Here is a 23,587-nt window from a genome sequence, read left to right on the forward strand (position 1 = left end):
TTCTGCCGCTGTTTCTGGTTCAAAAGTGGGTTCATGCTTCCATCTGCTAAAAAGCTTCATGGAGATGAAGATTTCATTTTTCAGCACGACCTGGCACCTGCTCACAGTGCCAAAACCACTGGTAAATGGTTTCCTGACCATGGTATTACTGTGCTCAATTGGCCTGCCAACTCTCCTGACCTGAACCTCATAGAGAATCTGTGGGATATTGTGAAGAGAAAGTTGAGAGACGCAAGACCCAACACTCTGGATGAGCTTAAAGCCGCTATCGAAGCATTCTGGGCCTCCATAACACCTGAGCAGTGCTACAGGCTGATTGCCTCCATGCCACGCCACATTGAAGCAGTCATTTCTGCAAAAGTATTCCCGACCAAGTATTGAGTGCATAACTAAACATAATTATTTGAAGGTTGACCTTTTTTTTTTTAAAAAACACTTTTCTATTATTGGTCGGCTGAAATATGCTAATTTTTTAAGATAGGAATTATGGGTTTTTATGAGCTATATGCCAAAATCATCAATATTAAAACAATAACAGGCTTGAACTACTTCAGTTGTGTGTATTTGAATCTAAAATATATAAAAGTCTGTTTATCAGTACATTACAGAAAATAATGAACTTTATCACAATATGCTAATTTTTTGAGAAGATCCTGTATATCCTGCTCATTACAGTTGTCCTTTAAGTCAGGGCTCTCTGATGCAAGTCGCTGTAATAAACCTAGATTACCCAGGAAAACTCTCTATAAGCTTAAAGATTCAGGAGGCTTGGCTGTCTCAAACCCAAAGTTATATCAAATTGCGGTTCATTTGACTAGAATTAGAGATTGGTATGGGGGAAAAAAACAGTGGGTTTGTATTGAAGACGACTTGTCGGGGAAGGGACTGAGGTCCTTGCTATGGATTCCTAGAGGAAGTAGGAAACAACTATGCAAACAATGCTCTTATATCACTAAAGCCACACTGCTAGTGTGGGATCACTTCCTACGCCAACACAGGGTCTCTTCTTATTATGGACCCCTGATGCCGATATGGAACAATGTTTTGTTTACCCCAGGTTGTAACCCTTCCTTTACTATTAGGAAAGCCTATGGGGATGACTTGCTTTCGGGATCCCTGCTAAAAACAGAAGCCATTCACTCTAGACAGGAGCTTATGGAAAAAAAAGGCTTTAGTGTCTCTGCCTCAATTTGAATATCTTCAATTAGCACACTTTCACAAATTTTCACGTCGTCTCCAGATCAGAAAGCTTTATCTATCTACTATATGCTGGTACTCGACCTCATATATGATTCCAAACCATCCTATGTCCTTAAGTGGCAGATGGAATCAGGGGTTGAATTTTCAGAGGAGAACTGAAATAAGTTATCTATCTCCAGTAGAGGTAAAGAAAATGTGTTTAAACTTTTATCTAGGTGGTATAGAACACCTAAATTGCTTCAAAAAATCACTCCTGATATCCCCCCCCCCCCCCCCGACATGTTGGCGTCGTGAGGAAGGTGAGGGCACTTTTTTTTCTTTTCTTTTTATTGTGTTTAAACAACAAACATAAACATGTATAAAACAGTACAGAACTTATTCCATGACCGTATCGAGAGAGTATCCATACAGGAGCCAAATTCTACAGTGCATGTGCATACAGAGACGGGAACAAACACAGAAAGATAATATCCGTTTACACAGAAAAATCCTGTTAGGGGAGACTCACCAGGCATATCAAAAGGTAGAGATGCAGAGCAAAATTATTATTACAACAGTTGTATAGCAATAAGAGAGTTCTGGAGGCAGGGACAGATTACAAAAGAATTACAGCAAGTCAATGACATTAGGTGTGATATCGAGATCAGTGGAGACTGATTCAGCAGAGTCAAGCCAAGGACCCCAAATCTTGGAAAATGTAGACATAGCGCCTCGTCTTTCCCAGGTAAGTTTATAAAGAGGAAGGGCCTGATTTATTAGATGGATCCATGTTTGAACAGAAGGTTCTGCAGTATTCTTCCATTCAATAGAAATGTTTTTTTGCCAAAGAACAGAAGATATCTTAATAAAAGTTTTTTGTGTTTACTTAAAGGGAGATCCCACATCCTACCCAGAATGCAGGTTTTAAAGGAAATAATAAAGGGGAGGCTTAGTTTTTCTTGTATGAAGGTGAGAATTTTGGACCAGAAGGCCTTAACTGAGGGGCAATCACAGCACATATGTTTAACCACTTCCCGACCGCCGTATATACAATTGGCGGCCGGGAAGTGGACCCCGCAAGGACCGCCGTATTGACAAATGGCGGCGGTCCTTGTAGGGGCATGGGCGGAGCGATCGCGTCATCAGTGACGCGATCCTCCGCCGGGAGTCGGAAGCCCGGCATTTTGCCTCTGCTCGCCGGCCACTTAGCAGAGCCGGCGAGCGGAGGAATCCGCCAAATCAGCCAATCAGGTAGTATAAGGCACTGTTAGGTAAACAAAGTGCCTTATACGTGCTTCCTCCTCGCCTCGTGGTCTCATTGTTGCTGAGACCACTAGCGAGGAGGAACCACTTTGTGAGTATACACTGCACAGCGTGTTTTTGCCTAACAGCCCCCCTGATCACCCACCCCAGGCCTCATACCCCCCCTGATCACCCCAGCAGACCCCTGCTCAGCACCCTAGCACCCCTGCAAAACCCCCATCCCCCCCACCTGCCACTAACTAGCGACGCTGCCCCTTAGTTTAGGTCCCTAACTGCCTCCTAGTCACCCCTGATCCCCCCCCCCTCTACCTTTAGATCACCCCCAGACCCCATCCCAGACTACCCCCCTGTATACTGTATACATCTGTATACAGCTACCTTACCTCCTGATCCCCCTCTGATCACCTGTCTATCACTTGTCCATCACCCCTCAGCACCCCCACCCATCAGAGCAGACCCTAACTGCCCCGCGGGGGTAACCGATCACCTGCCCAGGCCCTCGATTGCCCTCATACCCCCCTCCTGATTACATTCCCTGCTCTTTGTTTACATCTGTCCTCCCCAGCGATCACTAACTGATCTGCGATCAGTAACCCCCTGTGTCTGCCTCTCATCAGATCAGGACTCAGTCTGCCCCGTGCGGGCTCCTGATCAACCCCCCACCCCCTCAAATCGCCCTCAGACCCACCCCCCCCCCCCCCAATCACCGTCCAAGTGCATTGTATTTGACTGTGCTGCGCTTGTATTCGATTGTGCTGCACTTGTATTCGATTGTGCTGCGATTGTATTTGATTGTCCCGTGATCTGCTTCGATTGTCCCGTGATTGTTTGATTGCCTCTGAGACCCCACTTCCCACCAACCCCCACCCCACCACCACCCCCACCCCCCATCACCTTCCGAGTGCATCAGATTTGATTGTGCTGCGCTTGTATTCGATTGTGCTGTGATTGTATTTGATTGTCCCGTGATCGGCTTCGATTGTCCCGTGATTGTTTGATTGCCTCTGAGACCCCACTTCCCACCAACCCCCACCCCACCACCACCCCCCATCACCTTCCGAGTGCATCAGATTTGATTGTGCTGCGCTTGTATTCGATTGTGCTGCGATTGTATTTGATTGTCCCGTGATCGGCTTCGATTGTCCCGTGATTGTTTGATTGCCTCTGAGACCCCACTTCCCACCACACCCAAGCCCACCCTCCCCCCACCACACCCAAGCCCACCCTCCCCCCAACACCCAAGCCCACCCTCCCCCCACCACACCCAACCCTACCCTCCCCCCCCACCACACCCAACCCTACTCTTCCCCCCACCACACCCAACCCTCCCCCACCACACCAACCCTACCCTCCCCCCCACCACACCCAACCACCACCTTCCGAGTGCATCAGATTTGCTTGTGCTGTGATTGGAGTCGATTGTGCTGTAATTGTATTTGATTGTCCCGTGATTGTTTGATTGCCTCTGAGACCCCACTTCCCACCAACCCCAATACCTCTCAAATACTCCCTTTTTGCTAGGTAGGTCCTCTTTTTTTCTGGGTAGTCTTGGAGGAAAACCCTATAAATTTAGCAATCCACAATGGCAAGAAGGGGGCTTTCCGATGACGAGGTATACAGGTACATGGACCAGTCGGATGAGTTCTTTTGGGAAGAATCATCCGTCGAATCTTCCGGGTCCGAATTTGAACCTGTAGAAAGCAGTGGTTCCCTGACCGAAAGTGATGACGAGGCTATGGTCCCGGCTAGAGCCAGGCGTACCAGACCCCAAGTCGTTAGACCGCAGGTGGCACAGGATCCGCCTCAAGGGCAGCAGGGTGGTGCTAGCGCTGTTGATAGTTTTCTTGGTGAGGCAGGCACCAGCAGCGCAGCATCTCCTGGACTTGGTACCAGTACTTCTGTAGACCCTGGCGAAGTGGTGAGCGTCAGCATGGAAGTTGAAACTGGTACGGTGGCAAGTGCAGTAGTACCCCCGTCGCAGCCACCAAGAAGAAGACAGGCCCGTAGTACCCATAGACTCCCAGAGGTGCTGGCACAACCAGATTGGCAATCCCCTGATTCCGCCGCACCCGTAGTGCCCCCTTTCACTGCCCAGTCTGGAGTCCAGGTGGCGACAGCTCATCTAGGAACGGCCCTAGACTTTTTGCAGCTGTTCATCACCCAGGTTCTCTTGGACTTAATTGTGGTTGAGACCAGAGCCGGGACAAGGTCCTCCAGCACCCAAGGCTGAGACACCAAAATGCGCCCCTCCATCCCTGCCACCCCAGCCGCCACACACTGATTGTCCCGTGATCTGCTTCGATTGTCCCGTGATTGTTTGATTGCCTCTGAGACCCCACTTCCCACCAACCCCCACCCCACCACCACCCCCACCCCCCATCACCTTCCGAGTGCATCAGATTTGATTGTGCTGCGCTTGTATTCGATTGTGCTGTGATTGTATTTGATTGTCCCGTGATCGGCTTCGATTGTCCCGTGATTGTTTGATTGCCTCTGAGACCCCACTTCCCACCAACCCCCACCCCACCACCACCCCCATCACCTTCCGAGTGCATCAGATTTGATTGTGCTGCGCTTGTATTCGATTGTGCTGCGATTGTATTTGATTGTCCCGTGATCGGCTTTGATTGTCCCGTGATTGTTTGATTGCCTCTGAGACCCCACTTCCCACCACACCCAAGCCCACCCTCCCCACACCCAAGCCCACCCTCCCCCCACCGCACCCAAGCCCACCCTCCCCCCACCACACCCAACCCTACCCTCCCCCCCACCACACCCAACCCTACTCTTCCCCCCACCACACCCAACCCTACTCTTCCCCCCACCACACCCAACCCTCCCCCACCACACCAACCCTACCCTCCCCCCCACCACACCCAACCACCACCTTCCGAGTGCATCAGATTTGCTTGTGCTGTGATTGGAGTCGATTGTGCTGTAATTGTATTTGATTGTCCCGTGATTGTTTGATTGCCTCTGAGACCCCACTTCCCACCAACCCCAATACCTCTCAAATACTCCCTTTTTGCTAGGTAGGTGCTCTTTTTTTCTGGGTAGTCTCGGAGGAAAACCCTATAAATTTAGCAATCCACAATGGCAAGAACGGGGCTTTCCGATGACGAGGTATACAGGTACATGGACCAGTCGGATGAGTTCTTTTGGGAAGAATCATCCGTCGAATCTTCCGGGTCCGAATTTGAACCTGTAGAAAGCAGTGGTTCCCTGACTGAAAGTGATGACGAGGCTATGGTCCCGGCTAGAGCCAGGCGTACCAGACCCAAAGTCGTTAGACCGCAGGTGGCGCAGGATCCGCCTCAAGGGCAGCAGGGTGGTGCTAGCGCTGTTGATAGTTTTCTTGGTGAGGCAGGCACCAGCAGCGCAGCATCTCCTGGACTTGGTACCAGTACTTCTGTAGACCCTGGCGAAGTGGTGAGCGTCAGCATGGAAGTTGAAACTGGTACGGTGGCAAGTGCAGTAGTACCCCTGTCGCAGCCACCAAGAAGAAGACGGGCCCGTAGTACCCATAGACTCCCAGAGGTGCTGGCACAACCAGATTGGCAATCCCCTGATTCCGCCGCACCCGTAGTGCCCCCTTTCACTGCCCAGTCTGGAGTCCAGGTGGCGACAGCTCATCTAGGAACGGCCCTAGACTTTTTGCAGCTGTTCATCACCCAGGTTCTCTTGGACTTAATTGTGGTTGAACTTGAGACCAACCGTAAAGCCACACAATTCATCACCGAGCACCCGGAGAGCATGTATGCCCAGCCTTTCGGGTGGAAACCAGTCCAAGTTTCCGACATTAAAATCTTTTTGGCCCTTATCCTTCACTTGGGACTAATGAAACAGAATGTATTGCGGGCGTATTGGTCTACGAACCCAGTACATCATGTTCCCTTGTACCCTGCTGCCATGTCCAGGACACGATTTGAGTCCATCCTGCGCTTCCTGCACTTCAACGACGACGAAACCTGTCATGAAAGGGGAGACCCTGCTTATGACCGGCTCCACAAAATTCGGCCCCTCATAGACCACCTGTCCTCAACATTTGCAGATGCTTATATCCCTGAACAGAACATCTGCGTAGACGAGTCCCTCTTACGCTTTACCGGGCGCCTTGGCATCAATCAGTACATCCCAAGCAAGCGCGCCCGGTATGGGGTGAAACTGTATAAGCTCTGTGAAAGGGCCACAGGCTATACATGTCGTTTTAGGGTCTATGAGGGAAAAGACTCAAAATTGGAGCCGGTCGGATGCCCTGACTACCTGGGGAGCAGTGGAAAGGTTGTGTGGGACTTGGTGTCACCCTTGTTCCGGAAGGGGTACCATCTTTTTGTGGACAATTATTACACAAGTGTGGCCCTCTTTCAGCACTTAAAGTTAGAAGGAATCCGATGCTGTGGCACTGCGCGGCCTAGTCGCCAGGGCTTCCCCCAACGGCTCATTACCACCAGACTTGAACGGGGGCAGAGGGCCGCCTTGCGTACTAAAGACCTGCTCGCGGTGAAATGAAGGGACAAGAGGGACGTTTACTTTCTGTCCACCATTCACACAGACACGACAGTCCAAATTCAACGGGCAACTAAGGTCATTGTAAAGCCCCTTGTCGTCCACGAATATAATGTCAACATGGGAGGGGTGGACTTCAATGACCAGAGGTTAGCACCCTATTTAATTACCCGGAAAACAAGACGCTGGTATAAGAAAGTGTCTTTTTATCTGATTCAATTGGCAGTTTACAACAGCTTTGTTCTCTACAGTAAGGCTGGGAGAACTGGATCTTTCCTCCAATTTCAGGAAGAGATCATTCTGGACATCCTGTATCCAGGAGGTGCCAGGCCCCCCCCCCCCCCCCCAAGATGCAACTAGCCGACTGCATGGTAGGCATTACGCCTATCAGATTCCGTGTGCCCCAGGTCAACGCATCCGAAGAAAACGTTGTCGTGTCTGCAGCAGGACTGGAAGAAGGAATGACACCAGTTTTTATTGTCCCCGCTGTCCTGACCAGCCTGGCCTATGCGTAGGGCCGTGTTTTGAGAGGTACCACGAGCAGGTACACTATTAGAACCTAGGGAACTCCAGACACAGGAGTAGGCACACACTCAGTGGTCTTTCGCACATTGTCGCAGGGAGAGGAGAGGTAAGCTTGAAAACCAAACGGGTAAGCATAAAAGTCGGAAGAAGGATCGGTTTCCATGCTTGATATTGCTGATCTGTCCTGGGTTGGCGATATAAGACGGCATGTTTGAATTTCCCTTGAGTGTGGACACCCCCGGTTTATATGTGATTTGGGCCTATGATGATGCTTTAATGCCACACAGAGTCATCTCTATTGGCAGGCATATTGCTGTATCCTACAGGCATAATGCTGTATACTAAAGTTCTGAGGCCCAGTCACATAAGTTGGTGGCTCACCCTGAGTGCAGGGTGGCACGGGGTGTCTCTCTCCTGAGGTTATCACTGCCATTGATGTGGAGGAAGATCTGCCATTGATGTGGAGCAAGGTATGTTTGCCGTTCATTTTTCCTTTCAGCCCAGAGTGCATTACTTGTATACCCAATATAAGGAGTATAGCAGAAACTCCTAATACTGGCCATACATGTAATGATTGCAGAGACCCTAAAATGCCAGGACAGACTCCACAAATGACCCCATTTTGGAAAGAGGACACCCTAAAGTATTATGTGAGGTGCACGGTGAGTTCATAAAAGATTTTAGTTTTTGTCACAAGTTAGCAGAATTTTTTTTTTTTTTTTTTTTTAACAAAGTGTCATTTTCCGTTTACTTGTGACAAAAAATAAAATTTTCAATGACCTTACCATTACCCTCATGGAATACCTTGTTGTGTATTCTTTCCAAAATGGGGTCATTTGTGGGGTTTGTTAACTGTCCTGGCAAGTGGGCGGGGTGCTAAATTGTGAGCACCCCTGTAAAGCCTAAAGGTACTCATTGGACTCTGGGCCCCTTAGCGCAGTTAGGGTGCAAAAAAGTGCCACACATGTGGTACCGCCGTACTCGGGAGGAGTAGTATAATGTGTTTCGGGGTGTATTTTTACACATACCCATGCTGGGTGGGAGAAATACCTCTGTAAATGACAATCTTTTGATTTTTTTACACACAATTGTCCATTTACAGAGTTATTTCTCCCACCCAGCATGGGTATGTGTAAAAATACACCCCAAAACACATTGTACTACTTCTCCCGAGTACGGCGATACCACATGTGTGGCACTTTTTTGCACCCTAACTGCGCTAAAGGGCCCAAAGTCCAATGAGTACCTTTAGGATTTCACAGGTCATTTTGCGGAATTTCGTTTCCAGACTACTCCTCACGGTTTAGGGCCCCTAAAATGCCAGGACAGTATAGGAACCCCACAAATGACCCCATTTTAGAAAGAAGACACCCCAAGGTATTCCGTTAGGAGTATGGTGAGTTCATAGAAGATTTTATTTTTTGTCACAAGTTAGTGGAAAAAACAATAAAAATCAATTTTCCGCTAACTTTTGACAAAAAAAAAATCTTCTATGAACTCACCATACTCATAACGGAATACCTTGGGGTGTCTTCTTTCTAAAATGGGGTCATTTGTGGGGTTCCTATACTGCCCTGGCATTTTAGGGGCCCTAAACCGTGAGGAGTAGTCTGGAAACGAAATTTCTCAAAATGACCTGTGAAATCCTAAAGGTACTCATTGGACTTTGGGCCCCTTAGCGCAGTTAGGGTGCACAAAAGTGCCACACATGTGGTATTGCCGTACTCGGGAGAAGTAGTACAATGTGTTTTGGGGTGTATTTTTACACATACCCATGCTGGGTGGGAGAAATACCTCTGTAAATGGACAATTGTGTGTAAAAAAAATTAAAAAATTGTCATTTACAGAGATATTTCTCCCACCCAGCATGGGTATGTGTAAAAATACACCCCAAAACACATTATACTACATATCCTGAGTACAGCAATACCACATGTGTGGCACTTTTTTGCACCCTAACTGCGCTAAGGGGTCCAAAGTCCAATGAGCACCTTTAGGCTTTACAGGGGTGCTTACAATTTAGCACCCCCCAAAATGTCAGGACAGTAAACACACCCCACAAATGACCCCATTTTGGAAAGTAGACCCTTCAAGGTATTCAGAGAGTGGCATGGTGAGTCTGTGGCAGATTTCATTTTTTTTGGGGGCAAATTAGAAGAAATGGAAATTTTTTTTTTTTTCTCACAAAGTGTCATTTTCCGCTTACTTGTGACAAAAAATAATATCTTCTATGAACTCACTATGCCTCTCAGTGAATACTTTGGGATGTCTTCTTTCCAAAATGGGGTCATTTTGGGGGTATTTATACTATCCTGGAATTCTAGCCCCTCATGAAACATGACAGGGGGTCAGAAAAGTCATAGATGCTTGAAAATGGGAAAATTCACTTTTTGCACCATAGTTTGTAAACGCCATAACTTTTAGACAAACCAATAAATATACGCTGAATGGGTTTTTTTTTATCAAAAACATGTTTGTCCACATTTTTCGCGCTGCATGTATACAGAAATTTTACTTTATTTGAAAACTGTCAGCACAGAAAGTTAAAAAAAATCATTTTTTTGCCAAAATTCATGTCTTTTTTGCTGAATATAATAAAAAGTAAAAATCGCAGGAGCAATCAAATAGCACCAAAAGAAAGCTTTATTAGTGACAAGAAAAGGAGCCAAAATTCATTTAGGTGGTAGGTTGTATGAGCGAGCAATAAACCGTGAAAGCTGCAGTGGTCTGAATGGAAAAAAAGTGGCCGGTCCTTAAGGGGTAGAAAGCCCTAGGTCCTCAAGTGGTTAAAGGAACCAGGAGCATAACCACATCTCCAACAGGCGTCAGAAACACTTGGGGAAAATGTACTCAGTCTGACCGGTGTGAAGTAGGTTTGGTGGAACCAACGCAGTTGGATTAACTTATCCCTAGAAGGGATAACTGTCCTGACATAATTTTCTTCAAAATCAGCCCAGTCATCCGAGGAAATTTCTTCACCCCAATCCAACCATTGGCCCTAATTTTATCATCCCTGTGTGAGTACTTGATTTCAATAAAATTTGAGTAAAACCTGGAGATGAGTTTAGAAGGATCATGAAGCAGGAGCCATTTTTCAACTCTACCAGGGGAAGGTTGAGCTTTAAGACCTCCAAATTGACATTGGGCAGCATGACATAATTGGAGATAACGAAAGCGAGCACAACGGGGAAGATTGTACTCTGAGGCTAATTGGGACCACGTTTTAAAGATGTCATTATGAAAGAGCTGATTAATATATTTGATGCCCCTAGAGACCCAAAATCCAGTATCTTGCAAAGTTGAGAACTCCTTTAAGTTAGCGGTGAACTAGGGGAACAGATTTGTCTGCTATCTCCTGAAATCTGTTGGGCCTTGTGGATTATTTTGAGGGAGAAGGATAGAATGTCAGAACCTTCTTTAAAAAGGGGACTGCTACGGTAAATAAGATTGCAAAGAGCTTCATAGGAAGAAGCGCAGTCAGCCTCCGCATCCAGAGCAGAGTCATTTCTAATATTATGCACCCATCTAAAGATATAGGGAAGTTGGGAAGCTAAGGAATACAGTTGGAAGTGGGGAAGAGCCAAACCTCCTTTACAAACTGGAAGGCGGAGAGTATCTAAAGCCAGTCTGGGGGATTTCCCAGCCCAGAGGAAGGTTTGTATCATAGAGTTAATCTTCGTAAAATATGACTGAGGGATCCAGCACGGAGCCATCAAAGAATATATAGGATTTTTGGAGCAATGATCATTTTAATAAGGTTAACTCTTCCCAACAGATCCAAAGGTAGGTTGTTCCATTTCCTAAGCGGCGGCGAACGGCTGACTGCAGAGCTGCGTCGAGGGACATGCTGGGAGATTGGGGCTGTACGAAGCCCCGGGTAAGTAGCACTTATTTTGCTGTAAAAAGCCTGATAACTCCTTTAAAGAGGAACTCTGTTGGCAGGTGATGTAGCTGCTGTATGGTTTTTGGCAGTTGGAAACAGCTGTAAACAGTTATTTCCCACATTGCAACAAGGTTCACAGACAGGAAACTGACAAAAGTTCGAACTTTTCTTGTCGGAGGGGTTACTTGTGGGAAAGGTTTCAACACAATATCAGTCATACAGCGCCCCCTGATGGTCTGTTTGTGAAAAGGAATAGATTTCTCATGTAAAAGGGGGTATCAGCTACTGATTGGGATAAAGTTAAATTTTTGGTCGGAGTTTCTCTTTAAGTATAACTTAAAGAGAACCTGTACTGAGTAAAAATATTTAAAATAAACACATGAGGTAACTTCAAATGAACATTACATAGTTACCATAGTTACCTTGCCATCAGTTACTCTCAGAAGCTCACCATTTTCTTCTGACAATTATCCCTTCCAGTTCTGACAATATTTTGTCAGATCTGAAATATATCAGTTGCTGTCACAGTGAACAAACAGGACACGGGAGAGGAGAAAGACACTGAGGAGTAGACTACATGGAAGGTAAGTATGACTTGTGTATGCTTATTTTGACTTTTAATTTTCAGTTCAGGTTTTCTTTAAGGCTGCATAGCCAGGCTGGACAAATTGCTGGTACAGTGTCCAGGGCTCCTTAAAAATTGTACCTGTCACGGAAGAGAGACTGCCACTCATCTACTCCAATGAGTGGCTCTGATACCTCTGTGGGCGGGACTTAGCTCTCTCCACCACTCTCCTTAGTTTTGCAGCAAGACAGCCCACTCTTATCTGCACTTCAAGTGAAAGCAGCCTGTACTGCGCTCCTCACGCTACCAGGAGCGTCATTGCTAACAAGGGAAGAGACACCCGGGAGTGCGTACAATCCCATGGGAGGGCTGTGATAATACTTTTATCAGTGATTGCAACGTGGAAGTGGTAACACTGCATCCTTTTTTATTTATGTTCACATTATTCCTCATTTTCGCCAGGCTGCTTATTTGTACAGTACTGTATATCCAGCGCAATGCCATTCTTCTAGTCTAACAAATGCTATCAGGCATCAACTCACCTGCAACCAGCCTGAAGAGAGCAGCTGGCCATGGGTTTCACATTGACATATGATGCATGCACCGCCCACTTTTTACTATATCCAGAGTCAGTGTTATGTCGGGCCAAAAAACATGTTTACTATAACAGAAGATTTAAAATATCAGGGTTTACTATACCAGGCGTTGCTCTCATAGACTGTATAATGGAGATTGGTCAGGGTCTTTTTATAACTGCCCGGAGGAAGCACTATTGTCTGTTTGCCCCATCCTATGTCTAAGTTGAAGAAAATGCATATTTACAGGGAGTGCAGAATTATTAGCCAAATGAGTATTTTGACTACATCATCCTCTTTATGCATGTTGTCTTACTCCAAGCTGTATAGGCTCGAAAGCCTACTACCAATTAAGCATATTAGGTGATGTGCATCTCTGTAATGAGAAGGGGTGTGGTCTAATAACATCAACACCCTATATCTGGTGTGCATAATTATTAGGCAACTTCCTTTCCTTTGTCAAAATGGGTCAAAAGAAGGACTTGACAGGCTCAGAACAGTCAAAAATAGTGAGATATCTTGCAGAGGGATGTAGCACTCTTAAAATTGCAAAGCTTCTGAAGCGTGATCATCGAACAATCAAGCGTTTCATTCAAAATAGTCAACAGGGTCGCAAGAAGTGTGTGGAAAAACCAAGGCGCAAAATAACTGCCCATGAACTGAGAAAAGTCAAGCGTGCAGCTGCCAAGATGCCACTTGCCACCAGTTTGGCCATATTTCAGAGCTGCAACATCATTGGAGTGCCCAAAAGCACAAGGTGTGCAATACTCCGAGACATGGCCAAGGTAAGAAAGGCTGAAAGACGACCACCACTGAACAAGACACACAAGCTGAAACCTCAAGACTGGGCCAAGAAATATCTCAAGACTGATTTTTCTAAGGTTTTATGGACTGATGAAATGAGAGTGAGTCTTGATGGGCCAGATGGATGGGCCCATGGCTGGATTGGTAAAGGGCAGAGAGCTCCAGTCCAACTCAGACGCCAGCAAGGTGCAGGTGGAGTACTGGTTTGGGCTGGTATCATCAAAGATGAGCTTGTGGGGCCTTTTCGGGTTGAGGATGGAGTCAAGCTCAACTCCCAGTCCTACTGCCAGTTTCTGGAAGACACCTTCTTCAAGCAGTGGTACAGGAAGAAGTCTGCATCCTTCAAGAAAAACACGATTTTCATGCAGGACAATGCTCCATCACACGCGTCCAAGTACTCCACAGCGTGGCTGGCAAGAAGGGGTATAAAAGAAGAAAAACTAATGACATGGCCTCCTTGTTCATCTGATCTGAACCACATTGAGAACCTGTGGTCCATCATAAAATGTGAGATTTACAAGGAGGGAAAACAGTACACCTCTCTGAACAGTGTCTGGGAGGCTGTGGTTGCTGCTGCACGCAATGTTGATGGTGAACAGATCAAAACACTGACAGAATCCATGGATGGCAGGCTTTTGAGTGTCCTTGCAAAGAAAGGTGGCTATATTGGTCACTGATTTCTTTTTGTTTTGTTTTTGAATGTCAGAAATGTATATTTGTGAATGTTGAGATGTTATATTGGTTTCACTGGTAAAAATAAATAATTGAAATGGGTATATATTTGTTTTTTGTTAAGTTGCCCAATAATTATGCACAGTAATAGTCACCTGCACACACAGATATCCCCCTAAAATAGCTAAAACTAAAAACAAACTAAAAACTACTTTCAAAAATATTCAGCTTTGATATTAATGAGTTTTTTGGGTTCATTGAGAACATGGTTGTTGTTCAATAATAAAATTATTGCTCAAAAATACAACTTGCCTAATAATTCTGCACTCCCTGTAGACATTGGGCCTGATGCTATTCAAGGTGATAAGTAGCTTGCAGATGCGAGCTACTTATCACCTTGCCATCGCACGAGGATTACCAGCAAATTCTATTGCCAGTTTCACTCGTGCGATGGCCGATCGTTAGGGAGCATTACTCCGGCGAAAGCCTGAGCGATGCTCCCATGATACGAGTGATGGGGAGCGAGGTTTTACCCTGTGGTGCTGTCTATCAGCACCACGGCCTCGCTCCACACACATGCCCACAATCTGCCGCCATCTTCTGCCGCAGCATCTGGGGGTCTCCTTTAACAAGGTGACCCCCAGAGCTCCCCGCCGGCCACCGCTCGTCTCTGCAACTCCCCACGTAGCTGCACAGATACTCTGAAGCAATTTCCCTACCACCGGTTAACACCCGCCACAAGTTCCGCCGTGCAATTACAGTGTATGAGTCACTGTAATTACTCTCTCTATAGCAGAGTTCCGGCAAAGCATCTTTGAATCAGCCGCCGGGGCTCCTCATTGTTTCACAGTCTGAGCCATTTTCATTGGTCCAGACTGTGTACTAATGGGGAGCCCCGGTGGTAGTTTCAAAGATGCTTTGCCGGGACTCTGCTGTAAAGAGAGTAATTACAGTGACTCATACACTGTAATTATACAGCGGAACTTGCGGCGGGTGTTCAGCGGCAGGAGGGAAATTGCTTCAGAGTATCTGTGCAGCTACGTTGGGGGGGGTTGCAGAGACAAGCAGCGGCCAGCGGGGGGCTCCCGGAGTCTCCTTATTAACGGAGACCCCCGGATTAAGCAGCAACGACGTTGGCATGTTTACACCTGCTTTTTGCTGGTCTAAGCTAACGCTCATGTCTGCCGTAAAGCATCGCTTCCTGCTGGAGGCATGCAAAGTGTAATAGGATAGGGTGTAAGGAACTTGCTGGGTGATATCGCCCAAGCAAGTTTTTTTAACACCCTACCTAGGGCTAAATGCAGTTGAATCAGGCTACTTTATTGTCGCATAATTATCGGACTCACCAGCGTTGAACGCTGGCGGTGAATCCGACAATTGCATCAGGCCCATTGACTTTCAACTGAAAGAACAATACGTCTCCACTGGATAACAGATGACCCCTCATCCAACCCATTGTATATCAATATACTAATGAACTAGATTTGATTTTAAGTATGGAAGAACTGATTGTAGCTCATGATAATGAAGTCAAATCCACATGGTCAGTTTGGATCAACGTCAAGAATACCAGTGGATGTAAAAGTCCTATGCAGCCAGATAGGATGAATTTCTCTTCCACACACTTTACTAGGTCTTTTAAAACATGATTATTTTTTGTGTATTTTCCACAATGTGCTCCTAAAAGGTGTTTTGATATTATACTTATACTGTGTTTAAGGGTCCCTTCCCTTCAGGGTTGTAGTTTGCCACTACTTGTGCCCTTCTGTATGGGGGTAATGGTCTGTGCAGAAAAAAACGATTTGCCCAATCGCTCAGACCACAAATCTTTTCTCAACCATGGAGTCAACCAGCCAACACCCATTCCCAGCAACAGGTATCAAAATCCAATGTGAAAAGAACAAACGACTGGGTCTCAACCTGGATTTATGCAATTATAGCTTGATTTATTAGTAGCACAGCCACTAGATAGCACGACGTTTCGGCACGCAGGCCTTTATCAAATGCTTCTGTGTTCATAATATGTATACTCCACCCTCCATAGTTTATGTTCAGTGCAGTTATTTTTAGTTGTTAATAGGTGAAGCACACTTTAAAATCTCATGTCACATTTATGTATACTGCACCTTATGCTTGTTCTAATAAAATCATTTATTTACCATTAAAAGGAAATGACTGTGACAGCCTCCCCATCGGTCTTTCTACAGGGACTCTTTAAGCAAACAGATAAAATAGTAGCTGCTCCAGCTATTAATAACAGATGAAGGCGGTGCGTAGTTGAAATAGTAATTTATTAAATGCAAAATAAAACAGATTCCACAGTACAGACTCAACAGCCAAAAATGAAGAGAGTCTGCCAATGAGAATAGAAAAGCCGTATCTGATACACTTCCACCTCATTAGAGACATACTGTAATCATCCTGAACATTACAACCACTATCAAGTGAAGCAAATAATATTGATTTATTTTGTTACAGTGGCCCCTATGAAGGGACTGGCTATAGTGAGCAGAAAGTGAACAGTAATGCCTTGTAATATACTGGACAAATAGACAAGCATGAATATTTGAACAATATTTGGATATATTGCGTCACTACCCTCCAGTTTCCTACAACTCCAGGATATGTGGATGAGGAAACCTCTCTCCATCTGACATCCCAAACAGGTGCAGGGAGTGCTGGGAAACCTCCTACTTAACCTGTATATTACCATCTGCTCAGCATTTTATAGTCTGATTCCTGAGTGTGAGATGAAATAGAAGATTTATGTGGAAAAGTCTGTAATCTTTGCCATTGGCTGTCCGTAAACATGTGTACAAGATTTTATCTCGTGCAGAAGTCCATACAAACATACTGTACGATGAATGTTGCCCAATGGGGATTGGTGCCCAACAGGGCATAACTACAAATCCCTGACCTCCTCCTCCCCCCTTTCCAAAAAAAAAGAAAATGGTAATTGGAAAGGCAGGCCAGGCCGGATATTAAAAAAAAACAACACAGTGACACTCACTCTACTTCCTGCCTAGCTTATACAGGGAAATAGGGAAACCAAAAAAAGGGGGACTAAAACCATTAATGGGGAAAGGTAGCTGCGAAAAACAGATGTATGGCTGGAGCAATGTCACTAATATAAATGGCTGAACAGATTTGAATGAAATTTGGCACACACATAGTACATTACCTGGAATAACGTATAGGATACTTTTTATCCCCATAACCAAAAAGTGGGCGGAGACAAATACAAATTTCACAGGGAAAATGTAAACTGCAGCCATTCTTACACTGTTAATGGCAGGGTTCTCAAACTTTGCACTGTTGGTCACTGGGATTAATATCCGGAAAAGGGAGTAAAGCCACAAACAGCCAATACAACTTGTTTTATTTCAATGCAAATTATTGATGCCAAAGACCACAAAGCTCACAAACTTGGTCATTGAGTAATTGTGTGTTAAAGGTAGAAAATGTGGGTGCAGCCAACAACAGCCAAATACATACCCAGGAAACTCCGGGTCATCAGTGGACAGAAACAAATACAAATTTGAATGGGATAATGTAAACTGCAGCCATTCTTACACTGTTAATGGCAGGGTTCTCAAACTTGGCACAGCTGGTCACTGGGTGACTGGGATTAATATTCAGAAAAGTGGGTGGAGCGTACAAAATTGATTTTCAAGGGGAATATTTAAGTGCTGTCATTCGTGCACTGTTAATGGCACAAGCCTCAAACCTGTTACAGTTGGTCATTGGATGACTGGGGTTCAAATTCAGAAAAGGGGGTGGAGCCACAGCCAGTTTTTTTTTTCCATTTCAATGCAAATTATTGATGCCAAAGACCGCAAAGCTCACAAACTAGGTCATTGAGTAATTGTGTGTTAGAGTTAAAAAAAAGTGGGCGGGGCCAACACCAGCCAAATACATACCAGGGCAACGCCGGGCCATCAGCTAGTACAATATAAGTAGCAGGGTATATAATACAATATGCATAAATAGTTACTGGTATACAATTAAGCAATGCAGGCAATGGAAAATGAATAAGATCCATAAAAGCAATATACTGAATCAAAAAAGCGTAAGTTTCACAAGGTGCTTAGTGCAATTAATCCATAGTATATACAAAAACCACCAATCCAGGTCGTGGCCTAAAATGACCTAAATAGCTATCTATCACAATCACTTTACAATTAGTCGATGAAAACAATCAATAAACTAGCCTCTAGAAAAGTGCAAAGTGCAATACAAGAGTTATGGTGCAATCTGGGCAAAATCAGCAGTATGTAGAATCCTGCAAAATACATATGTGCATACAAATGCGCTCCCAGTCAATAATACCCTATTAGGATCTGAGCACTACATGAAATAATATGTACACGCCGTCATAATACCTGCACGCTGCCCCGCTCCAGCTCGCCGTAACCACACTCTAGGCCTGACACGTGTGTCACTAGAGAAACCTGGCTTCCTCAGAGATCATCTGCTGGAGGGTGAGCGCTGAAGGGGAAGCCTGAGGTGAGGGAGTTGGGTCCCCCTCCCCACCGCTGTGTGTGCCCGCTGGTCCCCGTTCCTGTGCTGCACCCCCTCTTGCCCATAAAAATGGCCCTGAAGGGCCCCAGAGCCGCAGCCCCCCTTGGCTTCTCCCAGTAAGGACCTCCCTGTGACTGCATCCCTTGCAGAAGCTATTTTTACGCCCCTGGTACCCAATCACACGGGCGACATTGCAGGGCCACCACTGTACAGATGTCTTGTTAGCCTGCAGGCTAGCTACGTGTTCTGTTGCTAAGCAGGGAAAGGTAGGGGTGAGTGAGCGGAGAGAACACTTGACCGGCGTTCAGTAGAATCGATCCATCGATTCTCGGCTAATTGCTGGCCACGGCATTAGGCGAAGCTGCACACATGCTAGATTCTTAGCAGAGGCGGTCATTATCGACTGCTTTGACCCAGTTTCGACTAATTTGTGTACGAAGCTTTAGGATGTCTTGTGCAGGGTTTCCCTCCTTATTTGCATATAGAAGAGAGATTGTTGCTCATATGGGTTCTTGTCTTAGGCATACGCTTTTGACGGGAGTGAGAGTCCTAGTCGGTTCCTGTGTCTTCCCTTGGCATAGGTGAAAATGTATAATCTGGAGGGTGAAGAGAAATGCCGATAGTACCCCCCTAGTGTGACCAGAACCCCCATGATAGCCCCACTCCCCCAAAGGATATAGCTTTACCGGATGGCAAACTTTTGGCTATGGCTATGCAATAGAGCGACAAAGAATGTGTGTGCTCAGACCAGGAAGCACCAGCTTATAACGACTACAGAAATGTCAACTAATTAAAATGCAAAACACATGCAAATTGCATCTGCTTGACAGAATTTGCAGGGCCATTTTCAATGTTTTACTTAACTCTGGGGGTAATATTTTAACAAAGGGAGCTCTTTGCCCCATACTAATGTATCATTAGATGTGTTATGATTCTGGGTAAGCAATGACAGGACAGAAGATTGTTCCAATGGGTAGCAGATAACTGCAAATAATATTATTGTGGGCTCACCCCTTGATCACTGACCTGAAGTGTACTTTTACTAACAGAGAAGCCCAATTACTAAAATATTATGCAAAACAGAAATTTGCCATCTTAAATGAGAAGGTATTTGCGATTATTCAGGTTGGAGTGAGTATATGAGGTGTCCCACAATGTATCACTGCTGAATATGCAAATCATTCCTTTGATGTCCCTAAGGGCATATTCACAGTGGGACGTTGCGGTTTAATGCAACGTTAAAAGTCGCAACGTGTCTGTGTTTAGAGGTAACGCACTGCAAGCAGTGAGTTACCATAACGCAACATTTTCCAACATGACATTAACATAGCACTGTGAACGTCCCATAGGATTATCATTGCAGTGTGGTAAGCTGCATTATAAGACTTTATAACGCAGCTCCTCAACATGCCACTGTGAATGTGACCTGAAAGCTATACACGCCTCCAGAACCTCTGGAATGCAATGATATGTCAGCTTGTTAATTGTACAGAGCCACAATAATACATACAGACTAGTGTTCTCCCCAGGCTCTTTTAGCCGGCTGCTCCACCCAGCTAATTTTGGTGAGCGCCCGGCTGTTATCGGCTCACCTCCTCATCCTCCTCCTATAATGTAAGTAGAGTTGCACTGTCCCTGCATTCCCCCTGTCAGGCCCCACCCGGCTACTTTTTCATGCCACCCGGCTGGAAAAAAATTTCTGGGGAGAACACTGCAGACTGTTTCAGACTGGTTGGTCCCCATCAGTGCATGGCATGAGTTAATATGGCTCTATGGGGTAGGACTGGAAACACTCAGAGTTACAGGTTGTCCAGCAAGGGAAGTGTGGACTATGGATAAAGGCCTAATTCTCTGGAGAGGCTTCTTGGATTGAAGATACAGTACTTCCCTGCTGATACTATGGTATATAACAACAAACAAAAAGATCTCAGTGCTGCACCCTAATCAATATGCAATACCAGGGAGTAAAAAAGCCAACACCCAGATCCATCAAAGGTGTGCTTCAAACCAGTAGAAGAAAGCAAATGGGTCCCTAACAGGATTTGCTTCATATTATCCAGGTAGAGACCCAGTAGCTTTCTTCTAATATACTACAGTAAATGTCAGTATCAGAAGATCAATATAAATCTGTGGCAATCCCTCAAGGGTCAAATTTCCCTAAGGGAAAAATGTAAGCTGTGAGACACCACCAAAATAGCTGAAATTCCTACAGTTGGGAAGTCTGGTACTGAGGCACAGAATGCCAACACACCACCTGCTACCTACAATTGATAGGGGGCACTTGATCCTAAATGTATTACTACTAAAACTCCAAAAACATAACCAATCCTACTTCCCAGCTTCAGATGGTTTGCTTCTAGACTATTTGCAGCTTCAGGCAAGCTTTAAAACTACAGTATGTCTTCCCCCTCCCTCTCCACTACACACATTTAGGCTCGGTCCACACTTTTGCGGATACAGAAAAGAAACAGAACACGTTCCGTCCATTCTGCATCCGCTTTGTGCAAACACACCGTTCCACATCTGCTCAGTGTCCGCATCGTTACTACGACGGCCTGTACGCATCGCCACTCACCTGTATTGCTGACACCGCTCGTCCCGCAGCTCGGCCCCTTCCACAGCTTGGAGGCCAGCAGAAGCTTGGCTCTCCATAGGCTGCAACAGGCCAATTCTGCCTAGCAACAGTGAGAATTTTCATTGGCTCAGCATGAACTTATGTGAAATCTCTCTGTTGCTGAGGATTCACATTCATCTATTGCAGCCCAATGGAGAATCCCCATGCTTCTGTTGGCCTCCAGGCTCTTCAGAATGGACCGAGCGGCGGTGATGGACGGCGGGAGCTATGTGTATGACGTCACAATGGCAACGGGATCTGGCTGAAACGGGCGATGCGGATGCGGCGACTAACCTAGTGAGAGCGGACAGTGCCCGTTCTCATAGGCTTGCATTGGGCACGTTTTCCTGTACACTCCGGGAAAAAGTGTCAAATTTAACTGTCCGTTAAATTTTCTTTCCGTGCAACATGGATCCGTGTTTCTGCACGAGTGGAAGCGGGTCCCATTTTTAACATAGGATCCGCTTCCTGTGTTTCTGCAGAGCTTTAAAAACGCATGGATATGTTTTTAAAAATTATATGGTAGAGGAAGAAAACCCTTAAAAAATAGCACCTCCCACAGCAAAATTTGAAAAAGTATAACAACAATCTTTATTCAACATTAGGTATAATAAAAATCACAATACTGATGATTCAATAAAGAACAAAACCATTTAAAAAACAAGCAAATATTCCAACATGAATAAATATCACGTGTTTACTTTTTTAGGTTTCATTGCACAGGTGTTTGTTAGCCTTGCATCACACTAGGTTGTATACTGAACCCGGGTTCTCCACCTGTTGGGCTCAATATTGAGCCTACTGTGGGGTTTTATATCTGACAGCAGCATTGTGTCATTATACAATATATTGCATTTAGAGTGATTGTTTCATATGCAGCAGGGATCATGTTGGAATATTTGCTTGGATTTTAAATGGTTTTATTCTTTATTGAATCATCAGTATTGTGATTATTATTATACCTAATGTTGAATAAAGATTGTTGTTATACTTTTCAAATTTTGCTGTGGGAGGTGCTATTTTTTAAGGGCTTTCTTCCTCTACCATATAATTGCTCTTGTTTTGAGCCCTAGCACACACAGTTACTGTATTTGGTTGAGGTGTTGCAGACACTTTCTAGAAACTGGATATGTTTTTAAAACAAGTGTGAACCAGCCCTAACTCAGGATAGTATGAGTGAGCTCCAGGTAATCCTTAAAGTGTACAATAGAAAGATAGAACTTGTACATAGTAGAGAGGAATGACAGCACATCTAAACCAAGCTGCTCCTGGCTGCATGCAAATTATTTTGGAAGCAAACATCCTCCATTGGGTGTTTAGCACCTGTCTCAGCTGTAACGAGTGCAGTTGTGTCTTTATGAGGCCTTGCAGCTCAATCCTTACATTACCCCTGAAGTGTCTTACAGTATAACTGTAAACTATAGCCCATGGTGGGCTAGATTACCTTTTACTAAATGTTGTAGTTGGGGTCCCCAGTGCTCTTCTTCAACTGAGATTTCAGTCAAAGAAACTGTTCCCCATAGTGTTGCACAGTTCCAAATCACTCCAGTACAGCTAAATCGCTCGTTCACCAGCACTTTCTCTCACTGTGCAGGGCAGGTGCAGTACCGAACTCAAGCCTGCACAGTTCATTCATTGCTCTGCACCGCTCAGAGGACCTTCCGGAGGCTGTGGAGGAGCTGGAACAGGAAGGATCGAGGGCATGGGGGGCCCCGAAGACAACTAGCAGTGCCATCACAGTCAGTAAAAGATCATCTTGGGTTTTATTTCACATTTTTAAAACAGTTCAGGGGTACTTTAAGGCTTCTGTCTTATCCAAAACTAAAATCGTGATCTGATCAGGGAAGATATTGATTTAGAATTATTAAATATCGACCATGTTGAGATTAGTAAATGCTGAAAATGTATGTATACACCCCCAATCCACCCCCTTCACCCCTCCCCCACCCCTGAACCCCCTAGCACCTCTGATTCCTCCTGAGGCTGCTGCCTCACCTCGGCTCATAGAAAGCCAATATATTTATTTTCTTCTACATATTTATCTCTCTTGATTCTGTTTCATTCCTGAAAGAGCTGCAGGACTTTAGCTGCCACACCAGATGACAGTGTGCATTAGCCAGCAACGCAAGGCCTTGAGATGAATGCTTGCAGAGTAATTTGGTTATTTGTGTTCCTCTCACTCTTATCACAATAGCCTTCCCTGTGGTAAGGGGTGCCGTGTATCAGTCTCCATGGCAACGTCTCCCCCAGATACAGGGGGAACAGTGGAATATAGATGGTTTGTGGTCTCCATGGCAACAAAGTCTGTTCGGATGGATTTCTCCTTTTAAGGTCGGAAGACAGGGAAATTGCTTTAGGGAGGGGGTAGGAGTAAGGTATACTCAGAGGAAAGGTACTATGAAGACAGAGTGACAGAGATGTGGGTGAGGAAAAGCCTTGAATATAATTAATCGTACTCATTGTATTTTCCGCTGGTTATG

This window comes from Hyperolius riggenbachi, chromosome 1 (genome assembly GCF_040937935.1).
Source record: "Hyperolius riggenbachi isolate aHypRig1 chromosome 1, aHypRig1.pri, whole genome shotgun sequence".
NCBI classification, from domain to species: Eukaryota; Metazoa; Chordata; class Amphibia; order Anura; family Hyperoliidae; genus Hyperolius; species Hyperolius riggenbachi.